Consider the following 23748-nt stretch of genomic DNA (forward strand, 5'->3'; position numbering starts at 1 on the left):
CGTATCCGGACAGGAACTGTGTAGGTACCGCATTGATCAAAATGCTCGAAGCGGTGGGTGCAGTTGACATCCACAAACGTCAAATCAGAGACTAACCCGCAGGCAAGCTGGCAGCCAAAAGATATTCTAGTTACTAGATAAAGATTGTCGCTGTCGTCGCTGTCCGAAACATCTTTTGCTGGCGAGGATAGGGGTGCTAAATGTCAAAGAAGGAAAATCCATACGATTTGACAGCTTGGTACCCAACATGTTCCGGACAGCAGAACAAAGGGAACCGAAGCGACAATCTTTATCTAGTAACTAAAATATCTTTTTGGCGGCCATTACCGCTCGCGGAAAACTGGAGTTTACCTCTCCATGCTCCCTGTTCACCCATGGCGATACATTGGGGATGAGCCGGTGGGTCCATCTTCCATTATCCGCATTGTTTACCAGTTGCATTGTCCAGTCTCACCGTCTATCTCACATTTCTGAGATACCACTCCGTTGCGTTTTTAGCTCTCGATATTGTTAAGGTGCCCTCAGACGTTGCAAGCAAATCACTCGCAACCAGCATTTTGCTCGCAGAAAGTGACATCTGTCAAAATTTTGCATGTCTGACTACACTGAAAGTGATTGCATGCAGATGACAACTCGCAAGCAAACGCTCGCTTGCATTGTGTGACTGCTAATCGTTAAAAATTTGCAACTCGCAAAAACAAAATTGCACTTGCTTGTGCAGCACTAGCATTTTTTTCGCTCGCAAAAGTGAAAACGTTTTCAGGTGGTGTGTGGTACTAGCCAAGATGATAGTGAACATTCTGACGTGTGCGGAATGTGGCATGGTAAACCTCCATGCATAAACTTACCGTGAGACTTTTCCTAATCATTCAAATAGCCACGATGCTACCGTGTTACATCGACTAGATGGACGCGACCACCGCATTCCTCCAAGGAGATTTTTTTTCCAATTTCGTTTATTTGGTAGGCTCAGGCGTGTATAACACTTTACGGAGCCATTGTTCTTTGTAATATTTACAATCAATATCATTTTATTATACGGTTAGTAAGAGGGGGGTAGAAGCCAGCGTACTCGTGGTGACTCGAGGTTAGTTTACAATGTTCAAGGATGGACGGGGCTTAGGATTTGGGATCAGGTAATTTCAGCTTCTCATCCGGGCATTTGGCGTCAGTGACGATGGCGCGTCGTCGTTCTCGAGGAATGGTTCGACTGGGAGCATGTTCCGGATGGCAAGAGCTATGGAGCTCTACGGAACAAAAAGGCAGAGACAGAACAAAAAAAACTTTAAAGAAAGAAAAAAAAACAAAATATTAGATTTTGATGTCAGAAGCACAAAGAAAACTATAAATGGCCTGCATATAGACAACATCACGATCTCCCAAACACCTCGAACTTCCCTGAAGGGTTGTTTACCTCGGGCCACAAGGGTATCCAATAATTGCTCTCTGGAGGCGTCATTTTCCGAGCAGGACCAAACTACGTGATCGATGTCATCATAATCGGCTCCGCACCTACATAAGTTGCTATCGACAAGGTTTATTCTGTACAGATGTGCGTTTAGTGTATAGTGATTAGACATAAGTCTCGACATCACGCGAATGAAGCCTCGACTTAAGTCCTCACCTCTGAACCACGCTCGCCCAGAAACTTTTGGAACTATGGAAAATAGCCACCGTCCAAGTTCGTTGTGTGTCCAATTCCTTTGCCAACTTTGAAGAGTACTCTGACGGACTAATGGGAAAAACTCGTTGCTCGAGTATTGTCTATCATAAACTTCACCTTCCTGTGCGCCCACCTTCGCCAGCGAGTCTGCCTTCTCATTACCGTAGATTGAGCAGTGAGATGGGACCCAAACAAAGGTAATCTTGAATGATCTTTCGACCAAAACACGCATCTGCTCTCTTGCCTATTATTATCTCATGCCTCTATTATCGGATCGACGGGAAACGCACGCTTTTTGTCGCGATTTACGTCGATGGCATAATTATAACGATTTACGTTATGGCGACGAGGAAATCAAAGCGAAGCTCAGTAAAACTTTCCGGATGAAGAACGTAGGAAAGGCAAGCAACTGTTTGGGAATCCGGATTGATCGTGAGAGGAGCGCTTTAAACCAGGAGGCGTATATCGAGTCGATACTTGCTCGATTCAACATGCAAAGTTGCAAAAGTGTTTCTACTCCGATAAACCCAAGTGTGAAGTTGACCAAGACGATGACGTGGAAAAGGGTACCTTATTAACAAGCCGTGCTCAGTCTTATGTATCTTGTTCAGTGTACTAGACCCGAAATTCTTTTTGCTGTAAACCAACTGGGGGATTAATGCAACTTAAGGGGGTGTGTTAGAGTATCATGTTTAAGCTGTGGTTTATCTGTTTGAAACGACTGGTATGACGGCGGTTTTAGATGTTGAAAGTCCAACAAATTGAGATTGTTATGAATATCGCAAATTTTCGAGTTAGAACTAAACAAAACAGATTTCTAAAAAGATTGATGGTTTAAAAAACATCGACCATACAATGTGTCCTCTTTATAAACTGAACAGTCCTTAAGCCACTCACCACGAGTTTGTATTGGTGGTGACGAAATCGAGGTGTTTGAAGAATTCGCGTACTTGGGCTCACTAATGACCTCCAATAACGATACCAGCAGAGAAATTCGTAGACGCATCATTGCAGGAATTCGTACGTTGGACTCCGCAAAACGCTCCGATCGCCGCCGTACCAAACTGACTATCTACAAAACGCTTATTAGACCTTATTAGTTCTCTACGGACACGACCTGGACGATGCTCGTGGAGGACCAACGCGCACTGGGTGTTTTCTAAAAGAAAGAGCTGCATACCATCTATGATGGGGTGCAGATGGCGGACGGTACTTGGACGATGCGAATGAACCATGAGTTGCATCAGCTGTTGGGGGAACCATCCATTGTTCACACCGCAAAAATTGGAAGACTGCAGTGGGCCGGGCACGTAGCCAGAATATCGAACAGTAATCCGGTTAAAATGGTTCTCGACAACGATCCGACGAGGTACACAGAGAGCAAGGTGGTTCGATCAGGTGGAGGACGATTTGCGGACCCTCCGCAGACTGCGTGGTTGGCGACGACCAGCCATGGTCCGAGCTGAATGGAGAAGACTTTTATGTGCAGCATAGGCCACTCTGGCCTTAGTCTGGTAATAAATAAAAAAAATAAATTATCTGTTTGTCTGTGTTCGGTTTATTACTCTTTCATGACCTCAACATACGATATTGTGTTCTTGTTGACTCTTAACTTACCTATACCTACCTGAAAGAAAACATATTTTAATGTTAATAAATGAATGATCGTGAAGGACGTGTTTCCCCTACTGTGCGTGATATCAAATCCCAACAGTTTGGAAAAATCCCGGCAATAACGCAAATTGCTTCCGAAGAAATGGTTCAGTATGCACTCCGCAAGGATGTTAACGGTCATTCCGTGCCGATAGTTCGAACGAGCCAGACGTGTGTGCTGTGTCTCATCGCGGGTTTTGTTCGGTAGTGCGTGTCTATTGTGTGGTGCCTACCTACGGATCCAAGGCGATTACTGTCGGCGAGCGAAGTAGCTGCTTCTGGCGACGCCAGTGAAGCAGGCTATTGTTTCTGCTGCTACCTACAGCAGCAGCGCAGATAAGTGGAAGGCATTGTTTTATTGTTCTCCCATCTCTCTGATACAGAGTGGGATTAATTATAATACATTAAATTAGTTTTTTTTTATATTTTTTTTCTAATTTGCTATTCTAAGTTCTAAGTTAGTATAAGAATTAATAGTCCTTCCACCTTGCGAGGTGAGAATGGAGGCAGAGACTATGGGGGGCGGTAGTCCCCTGAAAGATGTCCGCACACGATTGTACCATGCGGCTTCGCCTGGGCCTTGGGTTGTTTACTTTCGGCAGAAAGTGAAAAGTCTAGACTTTCTCGGCATTAAGCGAGATTTGACGCGTCGTTTTACGAAGCTTGATTTTAGTCAGATCAACAGGAACAAGCTACGAATCACCGCACCTACATATCAGGTGGCGAACGAAATTGCTAAAGACAAGGCGTACAATGTAGAATATTTAGTTTATGTCCCCTCGCGGGAGGTCGAAATCGAAGGTGTGATCAACGCAGCGAGCCTGACTTGCAAGGATGTACTTGCGGGAAAAGGCCGCTTAAAGAACGCAATGGAGTCTACCGTGGATATTCTGGATTGCAAGGAATTGCACTCAGCAACCATGGTAGATGGCAAAAGGTATATTCCAAGTCAGGCTCGCTTCGGGTGACGTTTGCCGGTTCGATTCTCCCAAAATATGTCGATTTAGAGAATATGTTGTTTCCGGTGCGTCTTTTGTACCAAGGGTATTTAATTGTACCAATTGCAAACAACTTGGTCACACTGCCGAGTTTTGTGACAACAAACCACGTTGTGGTAAATGTTTCGAAAGACATCGGGAGGAATCCTGCCAGCAACAAGCCACAAAATGTGCTTATTGCGGTATGGCTCCTGCCCATGGTTTGCAAGATTGCCCGGTGTACAGAAAGCGCACCCAAAAAGTGAAGCGCTCGTTGGTACAGCGCTCCAAGCAGACTTATGCGGAAATGGTTAAAACGCAAGACACATCCGCCGATACCACTGCAAAGGCTGCTATTTCAGCTACCGTTCAAGTAAGTGATTATTATGATTCCATATGCATTGATGAATTGGACTCTGACACAGCTGATATGGATGATTCTACGGAGGTACACGTTCCCGAAAAGAGGAAGCAACCGTCTTCCCCGGGATCGCGCCGTAAGAAATCAAAAGTCATCCATAAAAGCTTGCCCAAATCTGAAGGCAATGGGGGATTATTTAAAATCCCGAAGCAACCTGTCTTCACTGCTCCTTTGGATCCATCTTGCAGCAAGACATTCCCGCCATTGCCCAAAACCGATGTTTCCAAGAAACATCCGGCTAGGAGAATCAATGAAAGAAAAACTTCAATTCGTTCTTCCCAAAAAAGTACTCCGTCTAAGCGAGGAATGATCTCCTTTAAGGACCTTGTGGACCGTTTTTTGAATTTATTCAATATTCCGAATTCATTGAGGCCAATCATTGACCTCTTTATACCAACAGTGGAAAGTTATCTGAAGCAATTGACTGTTTCATGGCCCCTTCTTGCAGGAATTGTATCTTTCGATGGATAATACGGCTATTTCACAAGATACAATCACTGTGCTGCAGTGGAACTGTCATAGTCTTAAAAATAAATTAGACGTGTTCAAGTTTTCGATTCGCAATTCCGATTGCGATATATTTGCACTCTGTGAAACATGGCTTTCTTCTGAAGATGAAATCAACTTCCACGATTTTAACATTATTCGCCAAGATCGGGATGATCATTATGGTGGCGTTCTTTTGGGGATCAAAAAATGCTACTCCTTCTACAGAATTCCCATTCCGACTGTTCCCGGCTTAGAAATCGTCGCATGTCAAGTAAATGTGAAGAATAAAGACCTTTGCATAGCTTCAGTGTACATTCCTCCAAATGCCTCTATTAATCGTCGACATATTTGGAGCGCATTCTCCCTCCTATCATCTCCAGTATTGATATTGGGTGATATGAACGCACATGGTATTGGATGGGGCGAAACGTATGACGATTATAGAGCGCCTATTTTCTATGATTTGTGTGACGATTTCAATTTGAATATTTTGAACACTGGTGAAGTAACTCGAATAGGACCAAATGGTCAACAAAGCCGTATTGATCTGTCTTTATGTTCAAATTCACTATCGTTAGATTGCACGTGGAAGGTTATCCAAGATCCCCATGGTAGTGACCATATGCCGATAGTTACCACAATTAAAAGTAGCTATCAACAATCTGAGCCAGTTAATGTTCCTTTCGACCTCACGAAGAACATTGACTGGCAAAAATTTGCATCGGCGGTAAATATTGGTATTGAATCAACTGATGTTCTTCCACCGCTGGATGAATATCAATTCCTTACCGAATTAATCAAAAAAGCGCACCAGAAGCTCAGAAACGACGCGTTCCAAGTACATCCGTCATAAGAAGACCAGCCACTCCTGGATGGGATGATGAATGTACTAAGTTGTATTCTGAGAAATCTGATGCCTTCAAAGCTTTCCGTAAATACGGAAGGTCTGAGCTTTTCGAAGAGTATTTGAGGCTTGAAAGAAAGCTCAAAATTTTTCTCAAGGCTAAAAAACGTAGCTACTGGCGACGTTTTGCCGATGGACTATCGCGAGAAACCTCAATGTCAACACTTTGGAAAACGGCTCGCAACATGCGGAACCGCAGTTCCACCAACGAGAGTGAAGAATACTTCAATCGATGGATATTCAACTTCGCAAAAAAGGTCTGTCCAGATTCCGTACCAGCAGAACCGCTATTTCGAGAATCAGTCAATGATCCCGGTTCTTTGGGTGGACCATTCACAATGCTGGAACTTTCTATGTCTCTTCTTTCATCGAATAACTCTGCTCCGGGATGCGATAACATCAAATTCAATCTTCTGAAAAACCTCCCAGATATCGCAAAAGACGATTACTTGACCTGTACAACTGTTTCATGGAGTACAACATTGTGCCACCTGAATGGCGACAGGTCAAAGTAATAGCTATTCAAAAGCCGTCTAATCACAATTCATACCGACCGATTGCCATGCTATCATGCATGAGAAAATTATTGGAGAAAATGATCCTTTCAAGAATCGACCATTGGGTCGAGCAAAATGCATTACTGTCAAATACTCAGTTTGGATTTCGTAAAGGTAAAGGAACAAACGATTGTCTAGCGTTGCTTTCTTCAGATATACAACTGGCTTTTGCGCACAAGGAGCAATTGGCTTCAGTATTCTTGGATATTAAGGGCGCTTTTGATTCAGTTTCCATTGAAGTACTGTCAGACAATCTGCACAGTAATGGGCTACCCGTATTTTTAAATAATTTCTTGTACAATTTGTTGTCAGAAAAACAAATGAACTTCACACTCGGCACTCTGACAACTTCCAGAAATAGTTACATGGGCCTTCCCCAAGCTTCATGTTTAAGTCCCTTGCTTTATAATTTCTATGTCAAAGATATTGACAATTGTTTGGAAGGACAATGCACGCTCAGACAACTTGCAGATGATGCCGTGGTCTCTCTAAGAGGTCCATGTGCAGCTGTCTTGCAAGGACCATTGCAAAGTACCCTGGATAATCTGACTGTTTGGGCCAGACATTTAGGGATCGAGCTTTCACCGCAAAAAACTCAGTTGGTTGTGTTTACTAAGAAGCGGTATCCTGCTCAACTGAAACTCAAGCTGTTGAATGATGACATCAACCAATCTTTATCTTCTAAATACCTTGGGGTCGTGTTTGATTCCAAATGTACCTGGAAACTCCACATTGAGTATTTGATACAAAATGCCGGAAAAGGATCAATTTTCTACGTTCTATCTCCGGAACATGGTGGGTGCTCACCGGAAGACCTCATCAAACTCTATAGAACGACTATTCTCTCTGTTTTAGAGTATGGCTCCTTCTGCTTCCTCTCAGCAGCTGATTGCCACCTGATCAAATTGGAACGAATTCAGTATCGTTGTTTGCGTATTGCCCTTGGCTGCATGCATTCAACGCATAACATGAGCCTGGAGGTGCTTGCTGGAGTCACTCCTTTAAAGCACCGTTACTGGGAGCTCTCACTTAGAATACTCATCAAATGTGGGACAAGTAACACACTTGTCTTACATAACTTCGATAATATGCTTGAACTAACTTGTCGTTCAAGATTCCTGAGAGTTTATCTCAACTACATATCATGAGATCTTTGTCTTCCGTGTTATAATCCCCCTCGAGTTCACTTCACCAAAGACAGTTCCTCAGTTGTATACGATCTGTCCATGAAACATGCTATTCAAGGAATACCAGATCATCTTCGACAAATATCTATTCCCTCACTTTTTCTGAAAAATATGAACATGTCAATTGCAACAACAGATATTTCACTGATGGTTTCTCGCATCAACGGATCCACTGGCTTCGGTGTTTTCAATGTGACTTCAACCACCTTCCAAAACTTCAGGAACCGTGTTCGGTTTATGTTGCTGAGCTGGCAGCAATTAACTTCGCTTTGGGGATAATTTCCAATCAGCCCGTAGACCATTATTTCATCTTCTCGGATAGTCTTAGTTCTATCGAGGCACTCCGGTCGATGAAACCCGTTAAGCACGCATCTTACTTTCTTACAAACATAAGAGAGCAGATGCGTGTTTTGGTCGAAAGATCATTCAAGATTACCTTTGTTTGGGTCCCTTCTCACTGCTCAATCTACGGCAATGAGAAGGCAGACTCGCTGGCAAAGGCGGGCGCACAGGAAGGTGAGGTTTATGATAGACAATTCTCGAGCAACGAGTTTTTCCCATTAGTCCGTCAGAGTACTCTTCAAAGTTGGCAAAATAATTGGACACACAACGAACTTGGACGGTGGCTATTTTCTATAGTTCCAAAAGTTTCTGGGCGAGCGTGGTTCAGAGGTGAGGACTTAAGTCGAGGCTTCATTCGCATGATGTCGAGACTTATGTCTAATCACTATTCACTAAACGCCACGCCACATCGTCCCTGACGCCAAATACCCGGATGAGAAGCTGAAATTCCCTGATCCCAAATCCTTAGCCCTGTCCATCCTTAAACATTGTAAACTAACCTCGAGTCACCACGAGTACGCTGGCTTCTACCCCTCTCTTACTAACTGAAAAATTAAATGATATTGATTGTATATATCACAAAGAACCATGGCTCCGTAAAGTGTTATACACGCATGAGCCTACCAAATAAACGAACTTGGAAAAAAAAAAAAGGATGTTAACGATCATTCAGTAATTTGCGTTCGATCATTTAGTAGTTTGTCAATAACACATTCCAGAAGCTGAATTTCAAAATTCGTTGTATGGTGGACTTCTAGTGCGAAAGTTTTTCTACAACTCTGCCTAATGGTTCGTTGTTTGAATTCCACTAGTAACGGAGTTATAGCTATAGTTTCAGTAACTTAGACTAAATGATAACAAAATTTCAATCATTCAGTTTGAGTTACTGCAACTAGCGCTCTAAATCCGTTATTAGTTGAATTCTAATAACGAACCATTAGGCAAAGTTGAAGGAAAACCTTCGCACTAGAAGTCCACCATGCAACATATTTTGAAATTCAGCTTCTGGAATGTGTTATTGACAAAATACTAAATGATCTAAAGCGAATTACTGAATGATCGTTAACATCCTTTGTGCACTCGCAATTCGAATGGCCATCAGACGAAACACGCTGTTCAAATTCCTGCGATAACGTTTCGTCTTGAGCACAGCTCCCCAGGAACTCCGTACCTGATTATTGAGGATGATACGGTCGCCATAAGACACCTTACTTAGAACGACATCATCCGCGAATCCGAAGATCTTCACACTTTTGGGTATCTTCAGCGCTAGCACCCTGTTGTACATAACGTTACAGGATTTGGCTGAGTATGGATCCTTGCGGAACACCCACCGTATCCCCAATCGACTTTTATACCGAATTCGTTTCGTAAACCAGAATCCAGTTTTGGAAGTAGCTCTTAAGGATCCTACACAAATAGCCAGGGACCCGCATTCCATGCAGCACTACGGCGACGGGTGAGTTTTCCGGCAACGTAACATAGCCCTTTTTTAAATGTTATTATCAATATAATTGAGATTTTATAAAATTTTAGGATTGTTGGTTTCGTACCAACGGGACTTATTTATTTATTTTATTTCGTCAACCAACGTAGACTAGTACATATACATATACATGTTTGTTTTTGTAATGCTATAGTATAATTGAATAATAGGTTTTTTTTAGTAAAGTGATGTATAATTTGATTTGAATTTGTATTGCTGAATTTGTAATGTTTGTTCTTTGAAAATACTGTCTAATGTTATGCCGAAACATTGTTAAGTCAATAGTTTCGCAGTGTTGATTGTAAACAGCCATCATTCGGTTGAGAGGCCCAAATTTGGCGTAATTTGTTCGGCAGTGGTTGGTTAAAAATAATGTTCTATGCCGAAGTAGCCGAGAAGGTATGTAAAAGTTAAATTTCGATAAAATTTCAGTTGAATCAACACGTTGAGAAACTATATCGTTAACAATGAAATGAAATGACGTCCAACCTAATTCACGAAGAGCGTATAATAGAAATTGTTTTTGTACTGACTCTATTCTTTCTTCATGTGTGGTTGTATCCAGCATTTTACGAGCGCTAATGGCCGCTACAATCCAACTCAGTTTTTGGTAGGGTGGAAACAGTTTGAAGTCTGGCTTGTGTCGTATGACACAAAAACGATAAGTTTTCATCATCATAATGACGAATTCATGATGATGATGATCGCTGCTGCGTCGTACGACACAAGCCAAACGTCAAATCGAATGCATCCTACCAAAAAGTGATTTATTGATTCCACGTCGAGCATCCGTGCGAGACGGTTGTAAGTCCGCGTACGGTCTGCTTCTCATTCGGTTTTTTCCCTGAAGTACAGGTAGTGGTTTTTTTTTCCGAAAGTGTTTTGAAGCATAGTGCTTGAGTGGAAGTGGTGCTTAGCTGTAGCAGTTAAGTAGCCATTTCGTTGGTTTTGCAACTACGCAAAACTTTGCAGTTTATTCGGCGTCCATCGCAGGCGCAGGCATCATCGTCCCACGCCGACAGTCATCATCCATCGTGCGTCTCCACCAACATAGACGCTGCCGTCCTGCCACCATCCATCCACCCAGTTGCAGTGTTGGGTGCGGCGAGAACACCAACAATAGCGTGGTTCGCTTCGACCGCACCACCGGCGAGTGTCCATCGAGCTATTGTGTGCTGCCAGAACTGTTAGCCGGCAACACAGCAGTGTGAACGCAAGTATTTAATTGAGCTCCCTCTCATTGTTCCCCTCTCTTCTCCATCTTATTGGAATATTTTTTTTCCTTTTTTTTTACTCGTCTTGCCCTCTGTTCCAAATCATTATTTTGTTTGTGTGTGTGTTTTTTTCTGCCCTTGTTGTGATGATTGTTTAGTTTTAAATAGATTGTGCCTCGCTGCAGCGGCGCATTTCGTGTCCGCTATGCGCGAAGGCGAAGTTGGCGGGGGTACTTCGTATTCCATGTCAGATGTTTCGTTGCATTCGGGTGTTCCAAACCAAAACGAAATGGACACCAGCAACGCTAAAATTTCCTCTACGAGCCCCCGTCCCAAGGTCTACCCTCACGACTCTAGTGGGCCGTATGTTGTTTTCTTTCGACCCAAAGGCAAACGTTTGAATATCAGCCAGATTAGCAAAGATCTGGAAAAGCGATTTTCGTCTGTCACGACCATTGACATGGTTGGGTCCAGTAAACTCCGTGTCACGGTCAGTGATCGCAAACAGGCCAACGAGATTGTCACCTGTGAGCTTTTCACTCTCGAATATAGGGTGTATTTACCGTCAGCAGTGTGTGAGATCGCGGGGGTGGTGACGGAGGAAGTATGACATGCGACGATTTGAAACAAGGTTTCGGTCGTTTCAAGAACGTTTCTTTGCCTCCTGTTGCGATACTGGATTGCAAACAAATGTATTCGGTGTCGCAGGAGGGAGAGAAGCGGAGTTATTCCCCGTCTGACTCTTTCTGCGTCACTTTTTCCGGGTCCGCACTGCCTGACTACGTAGTGATTGGCAAACTTCGTCTACCTGTTCGGCTGTATGTACCGAAGGTGATGAATTGTGTTAATTGCAAGCAGCTGGGCCACACCGCTCAGTACTGTTGCAATAAACCTCGCTGTGCATCATGCGGAGAGAAGCATGTGGAGGGCGCGTGCAAGACGGCACCGAAATGTGTCTATTGTAACGAAAGCCCTCCACATGCTCTTGAAGCTTGCCCAACGTACATACAGCAGCGAATCCACCAGAAGCGGTCTCTTCAGCAACGTTCTCGGCGAAGTTACGCCGAAATGTTGAGGAAGGCCGCTCCTCCACTCGTTTCTGACACCATCTACTCGTCTCTTCCTTTGGACGATCAAGGTAGCTCTGACTCCGAGGTTGGAAATGGGGTTCCCTTTGTTTTCAATGGCTCAACGAGGAAGAGAATAAAACAGAGCCAGCGACCCTCGAAAAAGCCTAGGAAACAGCCTCAAAGTGAGCCTCAATCCAACATGGTCAAATTCAAAGCGGGTGGAAATACTCAAAAACGTTCAACTTTTGTGGTTTCACATCGGGATGATCGAGAGTTTCCACCGCTTCCGGGAACATCTAAAATCCCAGATGCCCCATTTTTTGCGATTTCTCAGCCAGAAAGAGAGCATACAGAGCGAGCAGAAGAACTCCCGAGTGCTCCAATGTTCACACTTTCTGGCATCGTGGAGCTCATCCTCAACTTCTTTGATGCTTCCGACCCCGTGAAGAACATGGTCAAAACTGTTCTTCCTATTCTGACTCCTCTCCTGAAGCAGCTGGCTTCGAAAATGCCCCTCCTCGAGTCATTTGTATCCTTCGATGGCTAACTTAGTCAATAAGGGTAACATGATTTCGATTCTACAGTGGAACTGTCGAAGTATTCTTCCAAAATTAGATATTTTTAAATTTTTAGTTAACAAATTACAATGCGATGCTTTGCTTTATGTGAAACATGGCTAACACCAGATGTGAACCTTCATTTTCCTGATTTCAACATAATCCGCCGCGATCGGGCAAATCGATATGGAGGGGTGCTTTTAGGGATCAAAAACAGCACTCCTTCTATAGAGTCGATCTTGCGCCGATGTCTGGCACCGAAGCTGTCGCATGTCAGGTGACTATTCGAGGAAAAGACCTCAGTATCGCCTCGATATATCTTCCTCCAAACACCGCGATATCTCGAAGAGATCTCTCGCACATCTGCTCGGTTATGCCCGAGCCACGGTTGCTCCTGGGAGATTTTAACTCCCACGGAACAGGCTGGGGGGAACTGTACGACGACAACCGTTCATCAATGATATACGACCTCTGCGACGACTTCAATATGTCAATTTTGAATACAGGAGAAGTTACACGAGTGGCTCCTCCAGCAAGAGATAGCCGTCTAGATCTTTCCATTTGTTCGAGCTCATTATCGTTGGACTGTACTTGGAAGGTGGTCCAAGATCCCCATGGTAGTGATCATTTGCCGATCGAAGTTTCGATTTCCAATAGACATAAGCAATCTGCTTCCATCGATCTTTCATATGACCTCACGAAGCACATCGATTGGGGCAAATATGCGGACGCCATCAGCGATGGCATACAGTCGATAGAAGCACTTCCCCCGCGGGAAGAGTACAAGTTTCTATCGCAGTTGATTCTTGAAAGCGCTCTTCAGGCACAACGTCGGCCGGTGCCAGGAGCTTCGGTTCGTAGGAAACCCTACAGTCCGTGGTGGGACATCGAGTGTACGCAACTTTATCGCGAGAAATCCGCCGCGTTCAAAGAATTTCGGAAACACGGGGCGATCGTTCTTCACAAACGATACACCGCGCTCGAAATCCAGTTCAAGAAACTGGTCAAAGTGAAGAAGCGCGGATATTGGCGCACTTTTGTTGAAGGTTTATCGCGCGAGACTTCAATGAAAACTCTGTGGACCGTCGGGAGAAGAATGCGCAACGCGTCGTCCGTAAACGAAGATCGTGAAAGCTCGTCGCGGTGGATACTTGACTTCGCAAAGAAAGTTTGTCCGGATTCGGTACCGGTGAGGCAAGAGCTACGTGATGCTTTTGCAGACAGGGATGATGTGGATCGTCCCTTTTCGATGATTGAATTCTCACTTGCTCTCCTCTCATGTAACAATTCCGCTCCAGGGATGGATAGAATCAGGTTCAATTTGCTCAAAAACCTCCCAGACGTCGCGAAGAGGCGCTTATTGAACTTGTTCAATCAGTTTATGGAGTGCAACGTTGTTCCGGATGATTGGAGGGCAGTGAGGGTGATAGCCATCCAAAAGCCCGGAAAACCCGCGTCGGATTGTAACTCGTATCGCCCCATCGCGATGCTGTCATGTCTTCGGAAGCTGTTGGAGAAGATGATTCTCTTCCGGCTAGACAAATGGGTTGAATCGAATAGTTTGTTGTCAGATACACAATTTGGTTTCCGCAGGGGCAAGGGAACGAACGACTGTCTTGCGTTGCTTTCTTCAGAAATTCAGCTTACTTTCGCTAAAAAAGAGCAAATGGGCTCAGTGTTTTTGGACATTAAGGGGCTTTTGATTCAGTTTGCGTCGATGTCTTATCTGACAAACTCCACGAGTGTTGACTTTCACCAATTTTGAACAACTATTTGTACAATTTGTTGTCAGAGAAGCGTATGAGTTTTTCTCATGGTGACTCAGCAACTTCACGAATTAGCTACATGGGTCTCCCCAGGGCTCATGTTTGAGCCCCTTCTTTACAATTTTTACGTCAGAGACATTGATGAATGTCTCATGCCAAATTGCTCGTTGAGACAGCTTGCAGATGATTGTGTTGTATCCGTTTCAGGGCCAACATCGGTTGATCTGCAAGGACCGTTGCAAGATACTCTGGACAATTTGTCCACTTGGGCTACGAAGCTGGGTATCGAATTCTCTCCGGAGAAAACTGAGATGGTTGTCTTTTCAAAAAACATAAGCCGGCAAAGTTCCCGCTCCAACTGATGGGTAAGACAATCACTCATAGCATATCTTCTAAATACCTCGGGGTCTGGTTCGACCCGAAATGTACCTTCTGGAACCACATTGTGTATCTGACACAAAAATGCCAGAAACGGATCAACTTCATGCGATCAATAACCGGAACATGGTGGGGAGCGCATCCCGAAGATCTTATGACGTTGTATAGAACAACCATTTTGTCGGTCCTCGAATACGGTAGTTTCTGCTTCCAGTCCGCGGCTAAAACACACATGCTGAAGCTTCAAAGGATTCAGTACCGCTGTCTCCGTATCGCGTTAGGATGTATGAATTCGACACATACAATGAGCTTGGAAGTACTTGCGGGAGTACTGCCACTAACAGATCGTTTCGCGGAATTATCGCTCCGGTTCCTCATCCGCTGTGAGGTTCTCAATCCATTGGTCATTGATAACTTCGAGAAGCTGCTCGAACAAAACCCTCAATCTCGATTCATGAGTATTTACCACTGGTACATAACGCTGGAGGTAAGCCCTTCTTCGGTAGATACCAATCGTGCTAACTTCTTAGACTCTTACAGTTCCTCTGTTACTTTTGATCTGTCCATGAAGCAGGAGGTTCATGGAATACCAGACTTCCTGTGTGCGGAGGTCATACCTCCATTATTTGCAAGCAAATACGGGCACGCCAGTGAGGAGAGAGAAGCTTTTTACAGACGGGTCAAAAATTGATGACTCCACTGGTTTCGGTGTTTTCAACGTTTTTCATAGCGCCTACTTTAAGCTCAAAGAGCCTTGCTCCGTGTATACTGCTGAGCTAGCAGCTATACACTATTCACTCGAGCAAATCGCATCCCTACCTCCTGACCACTTTTTCATCTTCACCGACAGTCTAAGTTCCTTGGAGGCTGTTCGGTCAATGAAACTCAGTTAAGCACTCAGCGTATCTGCTAAATGGGATACGGAAAGCTTTGAGTGCCTTATCACAACGGTCTTACACAATCACCATGGCTTGGGTCCCTTCTCATTGCTCGATCCCGGGAAATGAGAAAGCGGACTCTTTGGCTAAGGTGGGCGCTATGGAAGGTGATATTTACGATCGGAAAATCACCTTCGATGAATTTTCACATTAGTTCGTCAGGAAACCTTGAACAGCTGGCAACAGAAATGGACAAATGGGGAGTTGGGTAGATGGCTGTATTCAATTCGCCCGCAGGTGTCGAAGCGTCCATGGTTCAAAAATTGAATATGGGACGAGACTTCATTCGAACCATGTGTCGTCTAATGTCCAATCACTACACTCTAAATGCACATCTTTTCAGAGTGGGGCTCTCGGAAGGAAATCTCTGTGTTTGCGGCGAGGATTATCAGGACATCGATCATGTCGTGTGGGCGTGCGAGGAGCATCGTGGCCCCAGATCTGCGCTAACTGAACATCTCCGGGTCCGAGGAAAACAACCAAAGCCTATTAGGGAAGTGTTGTCGGGCCTTGATCTCGAGTACATGTCCCTGGTCCACCAATTTTGAAAGTTGATGATGTAAAACTGTAATCATTGCCTGCCCATTCCCTTGTCTGTCGTACCCCATATCGAATGTCTTCCTCTTGTTGTACATTTCCATGTCTGTCGTTAATCCCTTCCGTATGTCTTCCTCTCGTCGTTGTCTCCCAAAAAAGTTTGTTTGTCCCGTTCCAGATGTAAAAATGCGAGGAATGTCAACTTTGTGAACATCAGCATCGTAATTACTTAAGCACCCTAAAATCCTTTCCTTTCCTACTGTATTATTGTATTCCCTAACCTCGACTAAACCGCGAGTCTTTCGGTTCCCCAAAACTAACACTATGTATAAGAATCAAGAAATGTATTGTTAAACTTGATTTCGGCTCCGTAACGCTTCACGGCAAATGAGCCTTCCAAATAAACGAAAGATAAAAAAAAAAAAAAGTGATTTTAATTGTGGCGGGTATTACCGCACGTAAAATGCTGGATAAGGCGACCATACAATGCTACAATATTCCAGTATAGATCGTACATATGAAATATATAGTGTTTTGATCGTGTAGGGATCCTGAAAGTTGAAGCAAAAACGCTTGATAAAGCCTAGCATATTATTAGCTATGTGGATGATTGTGTTATTAGTGACTGAAGGACTGAAGGGGCTGAAGGGGTTAATTCCGCAATTATAATCGCCGTATTAAAACACAGGAATTTGGTGCTGTTTTACGGTCTATTATAATTTTCCTGATGGGGAGGGGTAATTTGTACAACAATTGTGTTAATGTAATCATTTTTAGTGTAGTATTTATCTATATGTTTGTATGTTCCATATCAGTTTTTGTTAATCTTATGCAAATAAATAATTCTATGAATCGCATGTTTGGACATAGTCAACTTACCGAAACTCAAACTCAAGACTCAACTTACGTTTAGTCCCCTTTATGATCGTTCGTAGTTTGTCAGTCGTAGTCTGTCTTGTCGAAATCTGTCTGTCGTGTCTACTAATTAGAATAGAGTTTGGATTTGTTCAAGGGAATTCACTTAACATGTTTCATACCGTGATTGTGCACTTTACAGCATAAGTAGATTATGGTTAGGTTGGTTTCAGCTACTAGGTGGAAAGAATCTAGGATTTAAGTTCATTATGTTAAGCAATTCATGTTTTCATAATTTCATTATCATTACCTAGTACTAAGCTTGTAATAGATTGATTGTAGCACTAATAGTTATAGGGTAGTTAAGTATTATTTATAAGTGATTTAGGATAAGAAATTCACACGCTGTCTTCAATTCAATATAGTGATTTGTTTTCCTTTCTTCTGTTTGTGTTCTTACCCATCCGTACAGCCGTTGATGTTACCTGTCACGTCGGTCCTCATGAGTGAATAAGGTTGCTGAGAAGAAAGATTCACGCTGGCAGCTATACGCTAGCCAACACTCCCCCCGAGTACGCCGACTCCTAGCCGGCTACTTCTCTTCGCGATCGACGTCCAGTACAGCAAGCTTGACCACCGGCCGCTCATACACTCCAGCAGTTGTACGAACTGTTGCTGATCGAACCTCTCCGTCTTGGCTGGGGCGAACTGCTATGATCCTCCCCTTTGGCCAGCAATTGCGAGGAAACTTCTGATCAACAATGATGACTATGTCCCCAACTTTCACTGGCCGCATACTGTCGGAGTACCACTTCGTCCTTCTTGTTATCTCCGGCAAATATTCTAGTAGCCAACGCTTCCAAAACTGGTTGGCGATAATTTGTGAAGAACGCCAGCATTGACGTACGATGGAATTAGATTTCTCGAGCGTAGTTAGCGGTTTCACTCCATTGGAGCTTCCAAGGAGAATGTGGTTAGGGGTTAAAGCTGGAGCTGAAGCGGCCTCTATCGGAATGTGCGTAAGTGGCCTGGAGTTCAGCGTATTCTCGATTTCGATTAAAGGTATTGCGCAAAACTTCGTCTGATGGTCGATGCGGTAGTTTCAATGACCTCAACGAATTCATCACGCTACGAATTAAACGCTCCCAGCTCCCACCCATGTGTGGAGCCAAAGGCGGATTAAACGACCAGGTAGTCTCGGTGCTGGTGAATTCGTTCATAAGAGCTTAATCATCTAGTTCTTCCATAGCACGCTTTAATTCTCCGTTAGCCCCTACGAAATTGGTACCACGATCGCAATAAATGTACCGCGGTAAACCACGTCGAGCAATTAGGTTGCGTATGACCATCACACAGGATTGCGTGTTGAGCGAGTGAGCTACTTCAATGTGTACTGCTCTAGTGGCCAACATTCCCCATCGTTTCTCAACTCTGCGTCCGACAGCTACTTCCATTGGTCCAAAGTAATCAATCCCCACATGAGTGAATGGTCTACAGAATGCCGCTAACCTTGCACCAGGCAGATCCACCATTATTGGAGGCGAGGGAGTGGCTCGCTCATTTTTGCAACGTTGGCAGTTTCTCCTAACGTTGGCACAGCAAACGTGAACTCGGGGGATGGAGTACATTTGACGTAATTCGTTTACCACGGTTTCTTGGTTGAGGTGGTGGTATTTAGTGTGATAGTGGGATATGATCAATGTGGTAACGTGGTGGTCACGGGGAAGAATTATTGGGTTTTTCGCTTCTTCGCTGATGAAGACACAGTTCGACGTCCGGCCGCGCATCCGTAGAACTTTGTTGCCGTCTAAAAACGGCGTTGATTTGAAAATTGGGCTGCTTCTTGCTACACGCTTGTGTTGTTCTATAGCGGCAATTTCCTGCGGATACTTTGCTGTTGAATTTCTCGTATAATACTTGCCTCTGCGTTTTGTAGCTCTTCCATGTGCAGAGGACCTGTCCGAATTGGTTGATTTTGCCTTTTTCGGCGACAGTTTGCCAAAAAACGAAATAGTAGTCCAACTACGACGACTAATCTTTTCCAATTGGAGTAATCCTCATATCGTAACGATGGAGACGGCGTCGAGATATGTGCAATCAGATGGGATCGGAGCTCTTCCGGCGTTGATTTACTTGAGGCTATTTGTTGTGGCCAGTCGGATTCAATCCGTTCAAGAAATATCGGGCCATTGAAGCACCTGCTGTTAGAGCATAGATCTGGCCTTGTCTGCCACTTTGTGGCGTCATCCGCTACGTTTTCCTTTGTTGGAACCCAGCGCCATTCGCATGGTTCGGTGGAGTCTAGAAGCTCGCTGACTCGGTGTGCAACAAACTGTGTGAATCGTCGGTGGTCTGAATTGATCCAACACAACACATCCCGAGAGTCGGTCCAGAATAGACGTCTCGTGATTCGAATGGACAAAGAGTCGATTATAGTCTGCGCCAATCGTGCACCAAGAATAGCAGCTTGTAGATAAAAACTTCAGCGGTGCGACGCGGGTTTTCGCTGCGACAAGAAAGCAACTCACTTGCGCGCCGCCACAGAAGCGCAGGAACGATACGGCTGCGAAGCCGTTTTCGCTGGCGTCGACAAACGTATGTAGCTCTCTTTGTTCTCCATGGATCATCTGACTACAGTAGCATCGTGGTATTTGAACATTTTCAACCTCAGGTAACACGCGTAGCCAAGTTTGCCATTTCACAAACAGAAGATCTCCGATTTCGTCATCCCATTGAACACCAGAACGCCACACCTCTTGTAGAAGTATCTTCAAGAAAATGAGAAAGTGTGCGATTAATCCGAGGGAATCGAAGATAGACATTAGCACACGCAGTATCTCTCGTTTTGTCGGTCAACGCTCTCCAGATAACAGTGCTTCATCGTAGCGCGTCCAGCCTACTTCAAAGGTGAACTTATCGGTTTCCGTACACCACCACATGCCTAGAACTTTCTCCGTTGAAGCTTCTGCGGACAGGTCTAGGTTTTTCGTTTTGATATCACCTTCTCCCAAAGCCGATAGCACCACAGGGGCGTTGCTTACCCAGTTGCGGATTTCAAAACCGCCTTTTGAATGTACGAATTTAACATCTTCTGCTAACTGAATGGCTTCTGCTTCCGACTCCACGCTTATCAACATATCATCTACGTAATGCCGTTTGATGATGATGTCCACCGCTCCAGGATGGCTGCCGATGAACCTTTCCGCGTTACGGTTTTTTACATACAGTGCGCTGCTCGGCGAACAGCAAGCGCCAAATGTCATGATGCACATCTCGAACGTAGCTATTTCTCCGTCTTCATCTCTCCAAAAAAATCTTTGACACGGTCGGTCCTGTTCCCGTATTCGCACCTGATGGAACATTTCCCGGATATCGCCGCATAAACCGATACGATGTTCCCGAAATTGTAGAAGAATGGAGAAAAGTGAGCACAGTTGATCCGGGCCTTTTAGGAGCGCGGAATTCAGGGATATTCCAAAGATAATGGCTGCTGCATCCCACACGATTCGCACTTTTCCCGGCTTGTTCGGGTTGAAAACGGGAAATACGGGCAAATACCAGGTTCGGTGTGTCAATAGGTCTGCTTCTTCTCCTGTTGCGAGCCTTCGGATGTATCCTTTAGCCAGATAATCTTTCATCATCTCATCTAGGGCTTGGCCCAGCATCGGGTCTTTGCGCATCCCCTTTTCTAACAATTGAAAACGGCGGAATGCCATCGGTCGGCTATCTGGCAGGCGGATGTCATCGTATCGCCAGAGCAATCCCGTTTCATACCGGTCTCCTAAGAACTTAGTTTGAGAATCAAGCATTCTACAAGCTCGCTGATCATCGGAAGAAAGTAGGGTTTCGCTTGACTTCATCACTCCAAGACTGTCAATGGAAAAGTACTCTTTCATTGCTCGATGCAAGTCCTCATCGGAATGATCTTCACGTGAGCCAACATGGAACGAATAATGTACCATACTAGGAACGTTTTCTCCACAGCTTCCGCCACAAATGATCCAAACGTGTTTTTATGGCTATAGGCTGATCTTGCTTCCCCTCTCGGCTCTGCAGGACCAGACTTACGTGTGCGTGTTGTAGACCTATCAAAATTCTGGGACGAGCATCTTCATACGAATCAATAGGTAAACCGCGTAAGTATGAGTTCTGTTGCTTCATTCTGCCCACGTATCAAAGATTTTTTTGGAAAGTCGAAGCCGAGCGTAAATTGTGAGTGGTGAAGTAGTGGTAGTGGTCACGGATGATCCAGAAAAGGCGTTAGAAGAACGTACAGTGGTTGGTCGAACCTGTAAATCCTGTAAGGGTCTGGATAATGAGGAGATGTTGCAATGCGACATCACAAAGTGTGATAAATGGCATCATTTTAGCTGCGTTGGAGTCACAGAGGAAGTAGAGGACCATAGTTGGAGTTGTTCCAGCAAAAATCTTCAACCAGTTGGTGAACCGAAGAGCAGTAAAGGAGCACCACATCCGAAGCAACCGAAGGAGTTAAACGCCGTGGATAAGATCAACCCACAAGCAACAGGAGCCGAGCATGATGGCAAGGATCGCGACGACAAGAGATCTGAAAACAATCTGTCGCAAACGTCATCTCGTAGGACTGTCCGCAAGTTGCTGGAACTACAAATGCAGAAGTTAGAGGAAGAGCAAAGTCTGGCGAAAGAGTTTCTGGAGAAAGATGCGCGCTGGCAGCTATACGCTAGCCAACAAGGATGGAATCGGCTACCTATATTGTTTAACTGTTGTATGAGGTAAAAGTACCCATGAAGAACGGTATTGCTAAGCCATCAAAACAGTCTTTGCTTAGGTAGGGTCGGCCAATCCTTTCGATAGTTTTTTATGGGTATTTGTATAAACTTCGTGTGAAAAGCAACTCGGTCTCTGTAAGAATTCTTAATAGGAAGTTAATTGATTGCAACTTCAACTGATTGATATGATATATTGAACTCGTTGGAACTATTTTCTGAGCTCCAAATTACTTTAGGTTTAAGAATCTTTATAGATTAAGATTTCAAAAAATTTAACATTTCTGTTTCTCGCATACAAGGTCTAACTTAACTGATTTTTTGTTTGCAATAAAATAATGTTTGACTAATATTAAATATTTGATTTATGAGTTGTGGATTCGTGCAGTAAAAAATGTGTAGGAACGTTTTTATGGACCTTGTTATTTGAGGAAAAATTCTGATTGATTTATGCCTAACCATTCATATAAGTTTTTAAGCATATCGTGACACATATAACTGTTCTCTATGCTTCCAACATACGTTTACAAAACAGGGACTATATACAAATACTTTTATGTGCATAATATGCTAGAATATGAATTATCAAAATTTAATTTTTGTCTATGAGTCTATGACCTTTTGTGGTTGGTCCGCAACTCGATTTTGCAAAACCTGTTTTTTACTTATGGTAAAAACACTGTCTAGCCAGTTTCTGGAACTTCCACTTATCCGGAAAGTAGCCATCTGCTAGGAATTTCTGTAGCACCATCCTGAACAAATCTGAAAACGCCAGTATTGCAGTTTTTAGAGCTACGTTTGGAATACCATACGAGCCTGGAGCTTTCTTCATCTTCAGCCCTTTCGCCACTGATTACAGCTCATCATTGGAGACTTGCATAACTGTAATGGTTATTCGGTCTTCATCTTCGTACATTGTAAGTAGCCACGTCGTAGAATCCTGCTTCCCCACTCCACTGGCCAAGCGTTGAAGTGGCCTCCTATGATTACCGGTTTCAGCTGCTTCGTGAGTGCGTCCAGCATCCGGTTATACCACCCCCCTGAAATGAGATGTAGTTCTTGAAGCCGTCTACCGAATGGGTGGTGCTAGTGTTGCCTTTCCTATTTTAAGCTCCGTTCATACTGCCGCGAGAGAATTGGCGATTGGCGCTTTAATGTTGCATGAAGAAGAAGAAGCAGAAAGATGACAATCAAAAATATTCGCACGGGAAAACATACGAAGAAATTTTTGAAACTCTTCTTTAAAATTCTAGAAGCAATTTAATTAAAAACGGTAAGCAGTACGGGGTTAGGCTTGTTTTGTACTGCACAATAAACAAAATATTTCAATTTCAGTATAAGAAAAGTCCAACCCCGTACTGTTTACCGTTTTTAATTAGATTGCCTTGAGAATTTCAGAGATATCTTTGTATGTTTTCTCGTGCGATTTTTTTTAAATATCATCTTTCTGCTTCTTCTTCTTCATGCAACATCAAAGCGCCAATTAATCACGTCGAGAATCACGCAACAATGCAATACATCTCGTTGAATATAATTTAACAATACAACACATGCCGCTTACGCATCCGACTTCGACATTCTGACTTCGTGTGTTTATTGCTTAACCGGCAATGTTTACATCCAGCACCATGTTTTCGGCTTCAGGCGAGTTGTTCGTGGATGACAGCCGTTTCATGGGGGTGGGTTATACTACTCCGAAGTCCACCTTTGAGAGTGCCTAGCAGTTACAAACGAAGATCCCGTTTTTTTTTTTTTTTTTTTTAACTAATTTTATTTGCTAATTATCTAATACATGCATTCATCTCTTAGACTAGGTGTTCCGTGTTTTCTTAACACTATCATCCAGCAGGGACTATGTCCAAGGGCTTGACGATCCCTCCCCAGGCCATCTGCGAGTTGTGGCGCCTGCCTAGGATGTGGTGGGGTTTGACAGTGGGCCCTGTTAAACCTCTATAAAAAGCTGCATGAATCCGCAAGTAGGCTCCGCCAAAGCGACCGTGTGCCGC

This window comes from Armigeres subalbatus, chromosome 2 (assembly GCF_024139115.2).
Source record: "Armigeres subalbatus isolate Guangzhou_Male chromosome 2, GZ_Asu_2, whole genome shotgun sequence".
Taxonomy (NCBI): Eukaryota; Metazoa; Arthropoda; class Insecta; order Diptera; family Culicidae; genus Armigeres; species Armigeres subalbatus.